This window comes from Triticum urartu, chromosome 3A (genome assembly GCF_056163025.1).
Source record: "Triticum urartu cultivar PI428250 chromosome 3A, HENAU_Tu73, whole genome shotgun sequence".
Lineage (NCBI taxonomy): Eukaryota > Viridiplantae > Streptophyta > Magnoliopsida > Poales > Poaceae > Triticum > Triticum urartu.
Genome location: NC_141875.1, coordinates 142,603,253 through 142,618,611, shown reverse-complemented (window position 1 = coordinate 142,618,611; position 15,359 = coordinate 142,603,253). Strand labels below are relative to the sequence as shown.

At 51.6% G+C, this 15,359-nt stretch overlaps 1 long non-coding RNA gene across 1 annotated transcript in view; it reads left to right on the top strand.

Annotated features, from left to right (window-relative positions):
* The first annotated feature begins 1,563 nt into the window (after positions 1-1,563).
* The window catches only part of LOC147978970 (uncharacterized), a 35,022-nt gene continuing 21,226 nt past the window's right edge, over positions 1,564-15,359 (top strand). The window contains exons 1-2 of the long non-coding RNA XR_015618434.1: positions 1,564-1,878; positions 3,237-3,308. This is a non-coding gene — a long non-coding RNA (uncharacterized LOC147978970). The remainder of the gene's footprint in view (positions 1,879-3,236; positions 3,309-15,359) is intronic.

The window sequence follows — 15,359 nt, the reverse complement described above, 5'->3', positions numbered from 1 at the left end:
TTGTTGCAAACATGATTAACAACTTTATTGCAAATATTTGATAAAGATAAACGAAACAGGCCTCCTGACTCATAACCTTTACCAACAAAGGTTCCATACTTGGATATTACAAATTTATTTGACTCAAAGACAAGCTTATAGACATCTCTACACAGAAGAGATCCGCTAACAAGATTTTTATTGATGGAGGGAACATAATGCACGTTCTTCAGACGCACGATCTTCCCCGAAGTAAACTTCAGATCGACCGTGCCAACACCATGAGCATAAGCACTTGAACCGTTGCCCATCAGCACGGTTGAAGTCCCTGCGGTCTGATAAGACGAAAACATGGAAATATCACCGCATACATGCACATTAGCACCCGTGTCAATTAACCAATCAGGAGAATGACATACTGAAATAATAGTGGGAAATATACCATACCCAGCATCCTTCAAGTCAGTGTCTCCAATGACAACATTAGCGGTCTTGCCGCCTTTCCCAAGATGACGCTTGTCATAACGATTAGGGCAACTAGGAGCCCAATGGTGAGGATGTCCGCACACATGACAAACACCTTTCTTCTTGTCATTCTTCTTCTTGAAGTTCGTGTGCTGTACAACCTTGTTCTTCCCATCAAACTTTGCTTTACCATCGAACTTGCCCTTGTTCTTGAACTTGTGGGGCTGGAAGTTTTTCTTATGTACCAGATTGGCACTAGAACCTCCCTTAATACCTCGAGCACGGTTATCCTTTGCTCTCTCCTTTTCCTCCACATCAAGAGTACCAATGAGATCCGGAACGGAAAACTCCCGCCTCTTATGCTTCAGTAAGGTAGCAAAGTTCCTCCATGAAGGAGGAAGATTAGTGATGATACCTCTGGCAACAAACTTGTCCGGTAGCATACAATTGAAGTGCTCAAGTTCTCTAGAAAATGAATCTATCTCATCAGCTTGCTCAACCATGGAGTGCTCTTCAGTCATCCTGTAATCATAGAATTGCTCCATGATGTATGTACCACCCAGAGAATCATGCTACAGTAATCTCATGCCTAATGATGCAATGACATCATAATTATTTTGATAATCCTCACTTTGCTTCAAACCAAACTCAAATCCAAGTTTGAATCCCAAGTCAAATTATAATTTTATAAAACCGTAAATTAAAAATGTTCCTTAGGTTGGAAATATTCACTACATAATCCTCATTCATTAAGAAATATTTTTGGAGATGTTTAAAGACACCCATGGATTTTAAATAGTGGACTAACGACACCATTTTAGCCCTTTCAAATACAATCATAATTTATAATAACTCAAATTGCCCCAAAGCATTTTGTGCAGCCCTAAAATATAGTGCGTGGGTTATGTGCAAATTTACATGGTCAACAAAATTCATTTGATAGCAGAACCTAAATAAAAACATGAAACTAAAAGAAAATAGAAAAGAAAATTAAATAAAAAGTAAAAAAATCAAAAGAAAAGAAAAGAGCAGCCCCACCCCCTGGGCCTCAGCCCACTCGAGCCCACCTACGCCGCCGAGGGGATAAGTCTCCCCCTCGGCCTCGTCCTCGTCAGTCCGAGATATTTTCCCTTCCCCCTCGCTTGTTCCCCTCTCACTCGCACTCGTGCTGCTCTCTATTCCCCTGCCATGGCCGCCTTGCCTTCACCATTACTTCGCCATCCCCTGGGTCCATCGCCCCCCACGCCGGCAACTGTTGTCCAGGAGGACCCCCGCTGCCGTCTACGCCGATTGCGAGTGTCATGTCAACCGGGGCCACACCGCAACGTCGCCATCGACCACCTCGTCCTCTACATCCGGCCACCGCGACGCCATCGACGGATTCGTCGTCTTCATTGCACCCCCAGCCTCCCCGAGCTCGTCCCCGGAACCGCGGTGAACTCCTCTCCCCGTTCCCCCTATTTACCCCTCGATTCGTCCCCGTAGGCCGTCGTTCCACCACCGTGGCCGGAGCTCCGCCCGTCGTGTGCCTGGCCGCGCGCCACTGCCACTATGCACCGCTGCTGCCCTTTGGCCATCCCGTGCTTGCCGCGGCCCGTGCCCCGCGCCCCCACTCCCCTGCTATTACCGCTACTATGCTGTCGCTCCTGCCATCGTGATGTTGCTGCCGCGAGTCGCTGGCCGCCGCTGCCTGCGCCCGCCCTGGCCTCTCCTCCGCTGCGCCACCCCGTGCTTGGCCACGCCCTAAGGTCCCTTGCCCGCACCGCAACCGCCTCCCGCTTCGCCCGGCGCTGCCACCACACCCTGCGGCCACTGCCCCTTCCTCCGCCTGCTGCCGCCACTCGCCAGCGTCTGCTGCCGCTTGCGCGCATCTGCCTCGCTCGCATCATGCGTCGCTCCCAGGCCGTGCTGACCCGCCTGCGCCGCCGCGCCCTTGCGCTCGCCCACACGGTGGCCGCTTGCGCTTGCCGTCGCCGGCAACCGCTGCGGGCTCCGGTCGCCGTGGTCCTGGCACCCCTCCCGCTCCCGATGCTGGTGCCCGCCGCCGGCGTTCCCCCACCGTTGGCCTGGGCAAGTGCCCAATCGGGCTGGCGCCCGCGCGCCCGTTACCCGCACCCAGCGCCCCGCCCCGCAAGGCCTCTGTGCCACTGGACAACGGGCCCCACACCTAGAACATTTAATAGAAAAAAGATTAAAAAACAAAAATAATAAATATATATTAATTAATTAAGTTAATTAATTATGTTTAATTAACCTAATTAACTAGTGTTAATTAAATAAACAATAATTAGATTAGTTTAAACCTAATTAGATTAAACAGTCTATGACAGGTGGGACCCACATGTCAGTTTGACCCAGTCAACGTTCTGTTGACTGCTGACGTCATGATGACATCAGCAAACACTATTCTGGATAATGTTGTTTTATAATAATTAAACAAATGCTAAAAATGACTTAAATCTTTTAAAATTAATATAAAATAAACCGTAGCTCGGATGGAAAAACTTTGTACATGAAAGTTGCTCAGAACGACGAGACGAATCTAAATACATAGCCCGTTCGTCGGCCACACATCCCTAGCATAGCGAGCACGCAACTTTCCCCCTCCGGTTCATCTGCTCGAAAACGTGAAACACCGGGAATACTTTCCCGGATGTTTCCCCCCTTCGCCGGTATCGCCTATCCCTACATTAGGTCACCCCTAGCACAACGTATTGCCTCGTCTTGCTTTGTGTTACATTTGATTGCTCTATTATTTATTGTGTTCCCCCTCCATTACTCCTTTCCGGTAGACTCCGAGACCGTTGCCGATGTCCGTGTGTTCGACTACATCGAAGATGACCCCTCCTTGCCAGAGCAACCAGGCATGCCCCCCTTGATCACCAGATATCGCCTATTCTTCTCTCTATTGCTTGCATTAGAGTAGTGTAGCATGTTACCGCTTTCCGTTAATCCTATTCTGATGCATAGCCTGTCATTGTTGCTACAATTGTTGTTACCTTATCTGCAATCCTAAATGCTTAGTATAGGATGCTAGTTTATCATCAGTGGCTCTACATTCTTGTCAGTCTGCCATGCTATACTATCAGGCCGTGATCACGTCGGGTGTTGATCACGGGTATATACTATACATAATACACATGATATATGTTGTGTCTAAAGTCGGGTCGACTCGTTGAGTACCCGCGGTTGATTCACAAATTGGGGGCTGAAAGGACATACTTTCCCGACGGCCCTCTGTGTGGATCTTTGTGGCAAAGCAACAGGGCAGGTTGAGACCACCCAGGAGAGAGGTGGGCCTGGCCCTGGTCGGCCTTCGCGGTTACTTCAAGATAATACGCTTAACGAGATCTTGGTATTTGATCTGAGTCTGGCCACTGGCCTATACGCACTAAACAACTACGCCGGAACAATTATGGGCACTCGACGTCGCGGTATCAGTCGAAGCCTTCGTGACATCAGCGACTGAGCGGCGCACGCCGGGTTGGACCGCGTAACGCAACTTCCTTTGTAATGGAGGTTGCTAGGTCTGCTCACCCGCTGCGTACGCAACATGCAGGTGTGCAATGGGCCCAGACCCCTGCGCCATAGGATTTAGACCGGCGTGCTGACCTCTCTGTTGTGCCTAGGTAGGGCTTCGACATGTTGATCTTCCGAGGCCGGGCATGACCTAGAAAAGTGTGTCCAGACAAAGGGGATCGAGCGTGTTGGGAAATGTGGTGCACCCCTGCAGGGAAGTTGATCTATTTGAATAGCCGTGTCCCTCGGTAAAAGGAAGACCCAGAGTTGTACCTTGACCTTATGACAACTAGAACTGGATACTTAATAAAACACACCCTTTCAAGTGCCAGATACAACTCGGTGATCGCTCTCTAACAGGGCGACGAGGAGAGGACCGCCGGGTAGGATTATGCTATACGATGATACTTGGTTAACTTACCATCTACTCTCTTCTACTGCTTCAAGATGGAGGTTGCCAGAAGCGTAGTCTTCGATAGGACTAGCTATCCCCCTCTTATTATGGCATTCTGCAGTTCAGTCCACATATACTACCCCCCTTTCATTGATACCAATGCATATGTAGTGTAGCTCCTTGCTTGCGAGTACTTTGGATGAGTACTCAAAATTGCTTTGCTCCCCCTTTTCCCCTTTCTATACCCGTTGTTGCGACCAAATTGTGGAGTCCAGAAGCCAGAGGATCCCGAGGATGATTCTACATGGAGTTCGGCTTCGAGGAGTAGTTAGGAGGTCCCAGGCAGGAGGCCTTGCCTTTTCGATCGTTGCTACTTTTGTGCTAGCCTTCTTAAGGCAAACTTGTTTAACTTATGTCTGTACTCAGATATTATTGCTTCCACTGACTTTTGTGTATTCAAGCTTATGTATTCGAGCCCTCGAGGCCCCTGGCTTGTAATATAAAGCTTGTATTATTTTATTTTGTGTCTAGAGTTGTGTTGTGATATCTTCTCGTGAGTCCGTGATCTTGGCCGTACACGTTTGCGTGCATGATTAGTGTACGGTCAAATCGGGGGCATCACAAGTTGGTATCAGAGATGACTGCCTGTAGGAATCCCCCTTCCACACTCCTCGGCCGAAGTTGAGTCTAGTAATTACAAAACTTTTACTAACAGAGCTGTGTGGCTTACGGGCCCACGTCGCCATCAGGTGGTATTAGGATCTTTTATTCCTTGACTTATACTCTAGGATTCTGATCTCTCTTCTATTCGGGTTAAATGATTTTACTAACTCTGACTCTAGGTTCTCATAACTACTTCCTCCCGGAGAGCCTCTCACTCCAGATGATTGCTTGGTGCACCGAAAGATTCAGAAGATACTCTCCGATGTTATCCCGAGAACTTGTGCTCATTGTGTTTGCAATGCCCTTTCACCATCAACCCCTATAGATAACTACATGCACTTGCCATTCTTACCTTAGTCCCCAGTTGCTCTTGCTATTACAAGATACCCAGAAATACTCGTTGTTGTTCCGAGAATCCTTGTGCCTACTGCCTTGCAGTTCCTTGTCACCTGAATACACCTAGAAATTAATCCTCTCACACACACACCAAGGATTTGTTTCTCCCCAGATGTTCATGTGTTTCACCAAAGTCTTTGAAATACTATTTGATCTTCTGAAAATCCTCAGCAGCTTATTTCTCTTGAAATTCTTGCTTGCTTGCATTAGGGTTAATCCTATAAGTATAGTAATCTTATTGGCATCCTTTGCCACTATCATTTTGAGCCCATTGATACAATATGTTGCGAATGCATGCAATCCTCAATCAGATCCTAGTATTCATCCTTCTGGCTTAGACACATTTTAAACATGAGTTGGATCTCAACCAATCAAATTGACATCGATTGTATCCCTAAGGCTATTCAACTTATCCATCCTTAACCAGAGCGTTTGCTTCTGATCCCTTGATTTGGAAATCATAGTTCCTTTGCATTTGAGCTTTGAGTTAGTCAGTTGTTTCTATAATCTAATCTCCTTGCATTCTTCTTCCTCTAGTTGAGTACCGATGCTCACGTCAGATCCCTTGTGGACCACCGGATCCTTTGTTGGATTTTATCCGACAGTGTCCTTCCTATTCAATAAACTTGTGAGCCTCTCATCGGATACATAATGCCTTTGATAAATCGTACCCCCTGCTTTTGTCAACCATGCTCTGCTCCCGAGCTTGAGTTATTCGCTCCTGAAGTTGGTGGTATGTGTTCATAAGATGCCCCGATGGGTTAAACCTATGCCTTTCTTGCTCTGTGTGAACCCAAAAGATTTCATGGGTCATAATTATCTAGTATTGCACCAGGTAAAACTTTCGACAACTAATGTCATTTTTGAAAAGCGAGAGGTGAATGGAAGGTTATACATTGAAGAAGTGGGAGTCGACCTTGAACTTTGTGTTCATGCCCATGGACACGATGTATATCCTATCATGGAAGCTTCTTGTAATAATAACTATTCCCTTGATATAATATCATTTGGTATCTGTGAATTGAGCCTTTGCAATCGTGGTTCCGATCATATTTTCTCCTTGATTTCATTTCTCTGACTAGTTAAAGCACTTGTCTTCTGCAGATCAATACACTTCTGCAACCTCTATTATGTTCTACCTTCGAGTATTACCCCGTGGTATCTCGATAAAATCACAGAACCATATTACTTCTTATGAGTTCTTCTTCAAGTATTATTTCTCACCGATTTCAATTTTTCCCGGGTTCCGAGTCGTTAGACACTCAGGGACACCGATAGTGAATCGAGTCCTTAATCCGATTCATTAACTCTAAGTAATTTTTGTTGCTTATGATTTTAATAATCCTTCAAGTCATTCCTAGCCCGATTGGCTATATCATTATCGTGCTAAATTTTGACTCTGCTACCTGGTCCTTCTTTCCGGAGCACAATTTTCGACTATGAGCTAAGCTTATGTCGATCTTCCTCGGCATATCATATTGCCTTAAACAACAGCTTGATTTCGAGTTTGTGTCGTATCCATGGTTTCAATAACTTTTCGCTCCATCCTTCCTTTTGGTTGATGTTGTCGATGAGCGATTATATCTTCATGAAATCTCTCGACAACTATGTCGTGATCATCATCAACATCCTGAGATCTTCCAAGATATATATCAAGTTCTTGATGAGAAATACCATCCTTTCCCCTCAATGATTTGTGTTATCACCGACCACCTTATTGCCTTCCGTTCAACACAAACTTGTTCGTGTTTTGTGTTATACCTTGAGATCCTTGCTACCTAGCATTTGCTCTTCTTTACCTTGGAAGTATTACCATCTTTTATGTCAAGAAAGTCATGAGAATTTCACCACCTCTTTAAGAGATATTGATACATGTGATACTTCTTGCCATATCCGTTCATTCCTTGGTCCCCATGTTGTTTCGAACCGGAAAACCGACAATTGAACTATGATGTGCGACTTCAAAACTTCTAGCAACCCTATTGCTTTGAAGAGAATGGTCGATATTTCATTCTTAGACCATTGGTTATCGAATCACCATTCTAACATTGATCATGCTACCTAAGCCCATATTTCGGGTGCACCTTTCAGCCAATGTTTAATTGTGTATGTTTTTTTCTAGCATACATCATTATGTCATTTGATCTGACAAATGTTATCCCCTTGTTCACATAAGTGTGGAAATCCATCTTTTGAAAATCTCAATGAATTGTCGCTGAATCAATCAGCCACCTCCTCACCTCTCCTTCATTTAATGATGAGCTCTTGTTTTGGAACTTGCTTCCGTAGTTCAATTCCCGAGAATCTTACAATGTCATCTCGACAAATTGTGTTGCACCTTTCTTCTCAGGCATCCCGATCTGAGTTATCCTAACACCAATTAGATCTGAACCTTGGTCAGATATGATGGTTGGGACATATTTCCAAGAGTTATAACATTGGTCCTTATATATCGGTATGGTGATGTCATGCCTATCACACCTGGCCGGAGGACTTATTGTTATAGTTTCCTGTTTAGCAAGGTTAACCATTCTTCCATGAGGAAATTGTAAGACTTATTCTATAAGTTGTTCCTAATGAATCCTTCGTGTATCCAAGTCCGACCTTTGCTTGAAGACCATGTTGATGCTATCTCGAAGCATGTCTGTGGTACTCCAGTTTTCAATAAGTACCTCTGAAGCACAATGTCGGCGCTCTGGGAACGGGGGTCCCCAGATTTACCTGCCTGCGGCCGCAGCGTGGCTAAGCCAGCAGGCCGTACGGCCCATCTTCATCAACAAGGCATCGAAGACCCTCGCGAGGCGGACGACGCAAGACCTTCTCTAGAGTGGCCTGGTCAGGCAGGCTCACGAGGAGCGGAGATATCAAGGCGAGGAAAACCTCATGAGGCTCTCGTGACGTGAGCCATGACGATCGACACCAGGCGGGCGCCAGCGCGCAGCGTCCTTGTTTCCTCTTTGGTGCTAAGGAGACCAGCGCAGGCGAGGAGTACCGATGCATCAAGCAAAGGTTGCCATTTTGGTGCAACAAGACCAAGACCAGAAGGACGGCAAGACGGAGGTCATCGTGGAGCCCGAGACGGTGTCACCACCAGAGCCTTTCGCAGGCGAGGACCACCTTTTGTCAGGATGGATTGTACTAGCTGTCCCCCTTCAAATTTGCCCGCCGTTGTTGGCTCCCTTCCCACTCAATATTTGGGAAGAGGACCAGGGCCTATATAAGTAGAGTTAGCCACCACCAAGAGAGAAAGAGAGAAGAAGAGGGAGAGATAGAGAGAGAGGGGGAGAGAAGGAGGACGGATTCAGTCCACTCTCACCCGCACAAGTTAGCCAAGCACAAGAACACCTCAACCTCAGGAGGCTGTTCTTCCCCTTGTATTGTTCATCATCAACCCAAGAGGCAATCCACCACCACCACACTGGAGTAGGGTATTACACCACAACGGTGGCCCGGACCAGTATAAATCTTGTGTCTTTCTGTATTGCGAGTGCGTCGAGTTCGTCCACGAGATCTTAGCGAGCTAGGGCATAGATTGGTGGGAGGAAAAGATTTCGCGCGCACCCCAGTGTTTGAACCTTTAGGGTTTGCCGGAACCCCACATCCGACATTTGTCGCGCTAGGTAGGGGTGCGTTGGAGCTTCTTCTCCGACAATCGACTTGCAGACGCTCCGCGGCGCGATGTCCGACGACCCAAGAGCTGACTCCGACCGCTGGGCAGCCTGGCCAGCCCGGCCGGCGCCGCCCGCCTATGAAGACCTCAACCCCGTGTTCCAGGCAGCACGAGCGCTGTCTAATCCGGCGGGGCGCGGGTGACGCGGCAGGGCGTCATCTACCCTCACTCCATGGCAAGTGCGGGCCGCTACCAGAGCAGCAAGCCACGCCGCAGCGACGGCGCCGCACTCACGGCGGGAACAAGCAAACACGCGGGCAGCACTCACTGTGGCAAGGGAGCTGTTGCGGTGCCGGCTGATGGAAAGCGGCCAGGACACACCGCTGGAACGCGTCACCGAGCTGCTGGACGCGGCGGCCTCGGGAGCCCCGCCCTTCTGCCATCAGCTTCCTCCTCAGGCCGCTACGGGGATTCTCGGCGGGCCACGCCGCCACCATGCACCATCAGGCGCGCCAGGAGGCTTCGTCAACACCAGCATGGCCGGCGGCGCCGGGGGCTCTACCACCCCCGAACCGCCCGCAACAAACATGGGCACAAGCGTCGCCTTCCATGGCCCAAGTGGGATGCCACGCTATCACCCCCAGGACGTCACGCTAGGTCGGGCAACATGGAGTGTGGGGCACCATGGCGAGGTGTTCGGGGTAACAACCCCACAAGCCCACGTGCCCTGCATGACGGACCAGGAGTACACGCCGGAGGACGACCCCGGCTCATTCGTTGGAGAAGATTGGGAAGAAGGGACGCTAGGGGTCGAAGCCTTCCAGGAGCTGCCGGGGAACCACCACGACCGCGTGTGCGATGTCCACTATAGGGTACCCCTAATCCCTCAGGAGCAAGCTTACGCTAACCATGAGTCGCAGGAGGAGCAGGTCACCGTAGTGGCAGGCGGCCCCAGCTCGACGGCCCCCCTGACAGCGGGAGGATCACGTTGGGGGCTGCAGGAGAGGGGTCGGGAGCCAGGCCCCTCCCCAAGGCCCGTGAAACCAGGGGACACCCGGAGGTAGGCCCTCTGCCGGGGAGGCTTCGACGACCCTTCCCCCGGCAGAGGACCCGTGGTCACCGAGGGAACCGCTGGCGTCCCCTTTCCCTCTTTTGCGTCGTCCTGGTGACCGGTCGGCTCAAAGGAGGTCGAGGGTGGCGCGAGGTGGGGCCCTCGTCTGGCGATATGAAGCAAGGCCGGTACCTGTGAAGAAGGCCCAGTGCCTGTGAAGCTCGCCGCCCGTGACACTCTCACGTAATAATGAGTTGGGGATGTACATGCCCCGGAGTCTCAGGAGCGTTGGCCTCAGGCCCTGGGGCTTCCTCCCACGCCTAGTGGCAGCACTTAGCTCCGCGCTGGTGAGAGGACTTGAAGACCTGAAGACTAGACTAGGTGCTGGACGCGGCCTTTTGCTTTGGATCTCTCTTTCTGTGGCTTTGCTTTCTGGATTTGGATTTAAGTTGAAGCTGATTTTTTATCGATGCGCGCGGGGGTGCCTTTTCTTGTTCGAGCCATTTCTCGCCTTCTAGATCTCGTTTGGTTTGGGAATCATGTCCATCGCCTTTCCCTCGCAAGCTCCTCGCGAGCCAAACCACACAAAGTGCACGCTCGTCAAGCACGCGCCAGCGTTGTGGCTGGCACTCACCTCTTGAGGGGCCCCCTCAGACGGGGCGATAAGCTCCACAGGATTCTCAAAAGCTCGTCGGTTCACGACCCAGCCTGAAGCTGGCGCTGACTAAGGTAAACCATGACGGGAAGCTCGCCCCCGGCTTCACGAGTTCACGAGGACACATACCCACATCGCATAGGAAAGTAAAAACTGCAATTTGCTTACATGAGGGGCTCCCCCTCTCAAAATGCTCTTACAAGTCTTCCAAGGGCCACGCCCGAGTTTTGTGTGCAGGGAGAAATGACAGGAGAACATGGGATCAGCCAGAAATATCGCTCGCTACATCACCCGCGGACGCGTCACTCGTGTCATCATCATCTTCGTCGGTATCGTCGCCGCCGTCGGCGACGCCCCCATCGCCGTCGTCGACCACGTCGCCTTCGTCTGTGACGACCACCACCGCGTCATCCTCCAAGGTGAAGGCCCTGACCAACGCGTCCACATGGTCCTCTACCCAACGCGCCAGGTCGCCCCGGACGGCTGTGGGTACGGGGGCAATGGCTGCATCGAAGTCAAAGTTGGGGTCGACATTCAAAAGGTGGCTGAAGACACGGGAGAAGGCGCGCTGAAGCAGGCCACGACCCCTTTCCTCCACAAGCTGGCGAGCTCTGGCAGATCGAGCCTCCAGGTGCCTCACCACCTCGGAAAACAAAGTCAGGTGGCTGGCATAGTCATTCGAGTGAGGGGCCGGGGCGTTCTCGTTGCAGATGTAACCCGGGGCGGTGTTGGCCTTGTTTCGGAGGTCTTGAAGCACAGGAACATGCTCGCGCTCCAGCGTCCGGCGCTGGAGTACTTCCTCCCTGTTTTGCCGTGCGACGGCCTCGACATCATCAACTCAGTTCCAGAAAGAAAGCAGCTCGGCGCGGGCGGAGGCCAAGTACGCCCGCGTCGTAACCAGGGTGGCGGCTGTGGCCTCCGCACGCCTCTCGGTCTCATCTAGCCTAGGCCTGAGGGCGGCGGCCCTACTCGCATCCTCCAGACCCGCGAGCTTCAGCTTCAAGTTGTACCTGCCCTCCAGATCTGCGCTAACCTCGGCCACCCGGCGATTGATCTCCTCCTCGACTCCGGCCTCGCGGGCCCCGACGACATCTTCTTCTTGAGCAACTTGACGCTCCCTCATCTCCAGTTGCTCGAGCTCGAGGCTGCGCTCCACAGCTTCCAGGGCCAGCGTCTCCTCGCGCTTCCGGACCTCCTCTTCCTCCACGGGCGTCCCCCTCAGCAATGCAAGAGCGGCCCCGCGCGCCTCCACCTGCTGCTCAAGGGACGCGCTCCAGGCCTGGAGCCCCCACGCGCGCTCTTCCGCAGCCTCGTGACGGCGATCGGCCTCGCGAGCCTATTGCAAGGCTCGCGAGCGGGCTTCATGGGCGATCTTGAGGGACGCCTCGGACTTCGCATTCTCGAGGTCGCGCTGGTAGCGACCGAGGTTGATGGCCACCTTCAGCTTGCACCGCTCCTCCACCAGCCGGAGACCTTCAGCCTCAAGACGCAAATCGACACCAACGAGCTCTTCACCAAGGCGGCTCATCGTGCCCATCGCCTCCTGGAAGAGCTCATGACGAACCACGCTCTGCCCACGCTCGAGCTCGAACTCTCGACCCGCCTCGTCCTCCACCTCGGGGGCAGCGGGCGGAGCATCAAGTGGCGCGCCACCTTCCGGTGGGGGGCTAGGGGCTAGCGCTGTGCCTGACGTCAGCCTGTCCTCGCGAGGAGCCCAAGCTGATCGGGGCTCGCTGCTTGAAGAGGAACCGAAGATCAAGGTCAGCCATCGGCTATTCATGAGCAAAGGAGGAGTCTTGGGCACACCCGCCGAGCTCCACACCAGACCGTGGGGGAAGGGCGGCCAAACCGCGGACTCAGCGCGCCACGAATGCGAGGACGCTCCCCCGACCGACCCTGCTCCAGGGGCGGCAGGCAGGCCAGGAATGCTCAAGGCTGATGGGGGAATTGATGAAGGAGGAGGCCACCTCTCGGAAGACACAACAACTTCAGCGGAAGGAGCCCTGGAGGACAGACGTCAGGATGAGAAGACCACAGGCAAGAAGCCACAGCAATAAGATACTTACGCATCAATGGCGATGTACTCCCGTCGCTTCAACGGCCCGAAGATATTGCTGCCGCTGGGGGATCCCTTCCTCTTGCGGAGCTCCTCGAAGTCCACACAAAGACGACCAAAGCACTGGACATGACGGCCGGTGCACGGCGGAGCCGAAGAAGAACCAAGAGGGATGGCTTCAGGGGAGCCCGATCATGGCGAACAGCCCAACGCCCTCTCACTGCAACCTCCCGAGGCTCCTGGAGCCTCAGCCTCGGGAGCTGCATGCCGCGTCTCCTCAGCAACCAACGCCTGAGGAGGGGGGTTGCAGGCCCCCGAGGACGATGCCCCCAGATCACCGCTCGCCATGTGCTCCTCGACACTTGAGCGGCCGGCCCCCGTCAGAGCTCGCCCCCCCGCACCATCACCTGGGGCGAGATCGGCACCGGTGGCAAGGAGGGGGACCACGATGACGGGGTTCTCGCGGGCCTCGTCAAGCCGATTGGGCGCAGCCCCCACTCATCAAAGGAAGGCATGCTCGCGGCAAATGTGACTTTGTTCTCGCAGCGGTACAACAGTGTCGGGACCTCGATTCTAAGTCACACCGATCTAGCCTGTAACACCTCATATCACTTTGCGGCCTCACGCACGGTATTCCCACGGGTGTCGCCTTACCATGCCCCGGGACCGTTTGCGCCTTTTGGCTCACGTATATGATAGTGTCGCTAGCATCTATATGACAGAGAACCCGGGCCGACATGACTAGTCATGAACCCAAAGTGGCACTAACTTACGGGGACAGGCATACATGAATCAACATCGAGCATGTCGGTCAGCAGCGTGTGAATCCGGGCTGTAGCACTGGGCTAACAGGACTCCGGGAACCCGGGCTGTAACAGGCTAGGCAGGACTCCGGATGTCACCGCGTGACATTTCCCCGAAGGGACAGACACAGGAATGAAGTGAATCACATGCCGGCCAGTCAAGTGTTCCGGAGCAGTAGTGCTGGGCTAGCAGGACTCTGGTGAACCGGGCTGTAGCGGACTACTATGGCTCATGGAAGCACAAGACTACATTTCCCCATAAGAGAGGCTACCAAGGATAAACAACTAGGTTGTCGGATCCCACACATACCAAGCATTTCAATCATACACACAATATGCTCAATATGTGCAATACAACATGGCATCACAACAAGACTCTACGACTCAGAGTATTTATTCATTAGGCTCCGAGGAGCGAGATATTACAAACATGGGTCTCATGACCCAACATTCAGAGCATACAGGTCAAAGCACATGCGGAAGCTTAACTTGTCTGAGTACAAACAACTAAAAATGAAGAAGGTTGAGGCGCCTGACTATCTACCAGACCCTCCCAAGGGTACAAGATCGTAGCTGAGGTAACAAGCTAAACGTCGAAGTCCACGTGGAACTACTAGCGAGACTGAAATCTCTCTGCAAAACATAAAATAAGCAAACGTGAGTACAAATGTACCCAGCAAGACTTACATCAGAACTAACTACATATGCATCATTATCAACGAAGGGATGGTGGAGTTTAACTGCAGCAAGCCAGCTTTGACTCGATGGCTATCCTGAACTACGACTGCAAGTAACTCTTTTGAGGTGGCGCACACGAGTCCACATATTCACCATATCAATACACCACTATGGATCCGCTCCCGTCTCCCTACGAGAACGCCATCCATAGCACTCACGCTTATCTTGCGCATTTTAGAGTATCCACTTTCACTTGTCTATGAACTATGCAAGGGGTCCAAGTTTCCATATCCGAGGAATCCGGCTATTCGAATAGATAATGATAACCCTGCAGGGGTGTACTTCTTCACACACGCTCTCGCCACTTATCACCATGTACACATCGTGTATCTTGGCAACCTTCAAGCGGAAGCCTGGCGAGGGAGTCGGCCACGACCTGACTAACCAACAAGTCTCTAGTCTAGGTTTATCGCCTATTCGGGTTCCATCCGCAAGGAGATCCGGCCGGGGTTTCGCTCACGGCCCCAAACGATGTGTGCAGGGTTCCCAAGCCCACCATCCGGGTGCCACTTGGTACACCGTGCCACTGTGCCTAGTCTGTCCCAAGCCCACCTGTACCGGGTGCCACTTGGTAGACTACTAACACTACCTACAAACACCAGAAACTAGTTGCAACTCCTGGACAGAGATCGAGTTGATTAATAAGTCGAGATGGGCACTTAAGCATTCCAATGCGTGGTAGTAGCTGTTCATGGATCACAAACACAGAACTCGGTTCCTAAGGACGGCTGCAATGAGATAACCCACCATGCACTCCTACATGGCCTCTCCCAGCTACCTTTACCAAATCGTGTTCACACACTTAGCTCTCAACAGTAGGACATGTTCACCACATTCCAATTCATCCCCGATGAATCAGACCTGACTCAACTCTAAGCAGTAGCAGGCATGACAAACAAACATGAATGAGTAGGCACATCAGGGCTCAAACAACTCCTACTCATGCTAGTGGGTTTCATCTATTTACTGTGGCAATGACAGGTCATGCAGAGGAAGGGGTTCAGCTACCGCAGCATGTAACAGTTGTAAC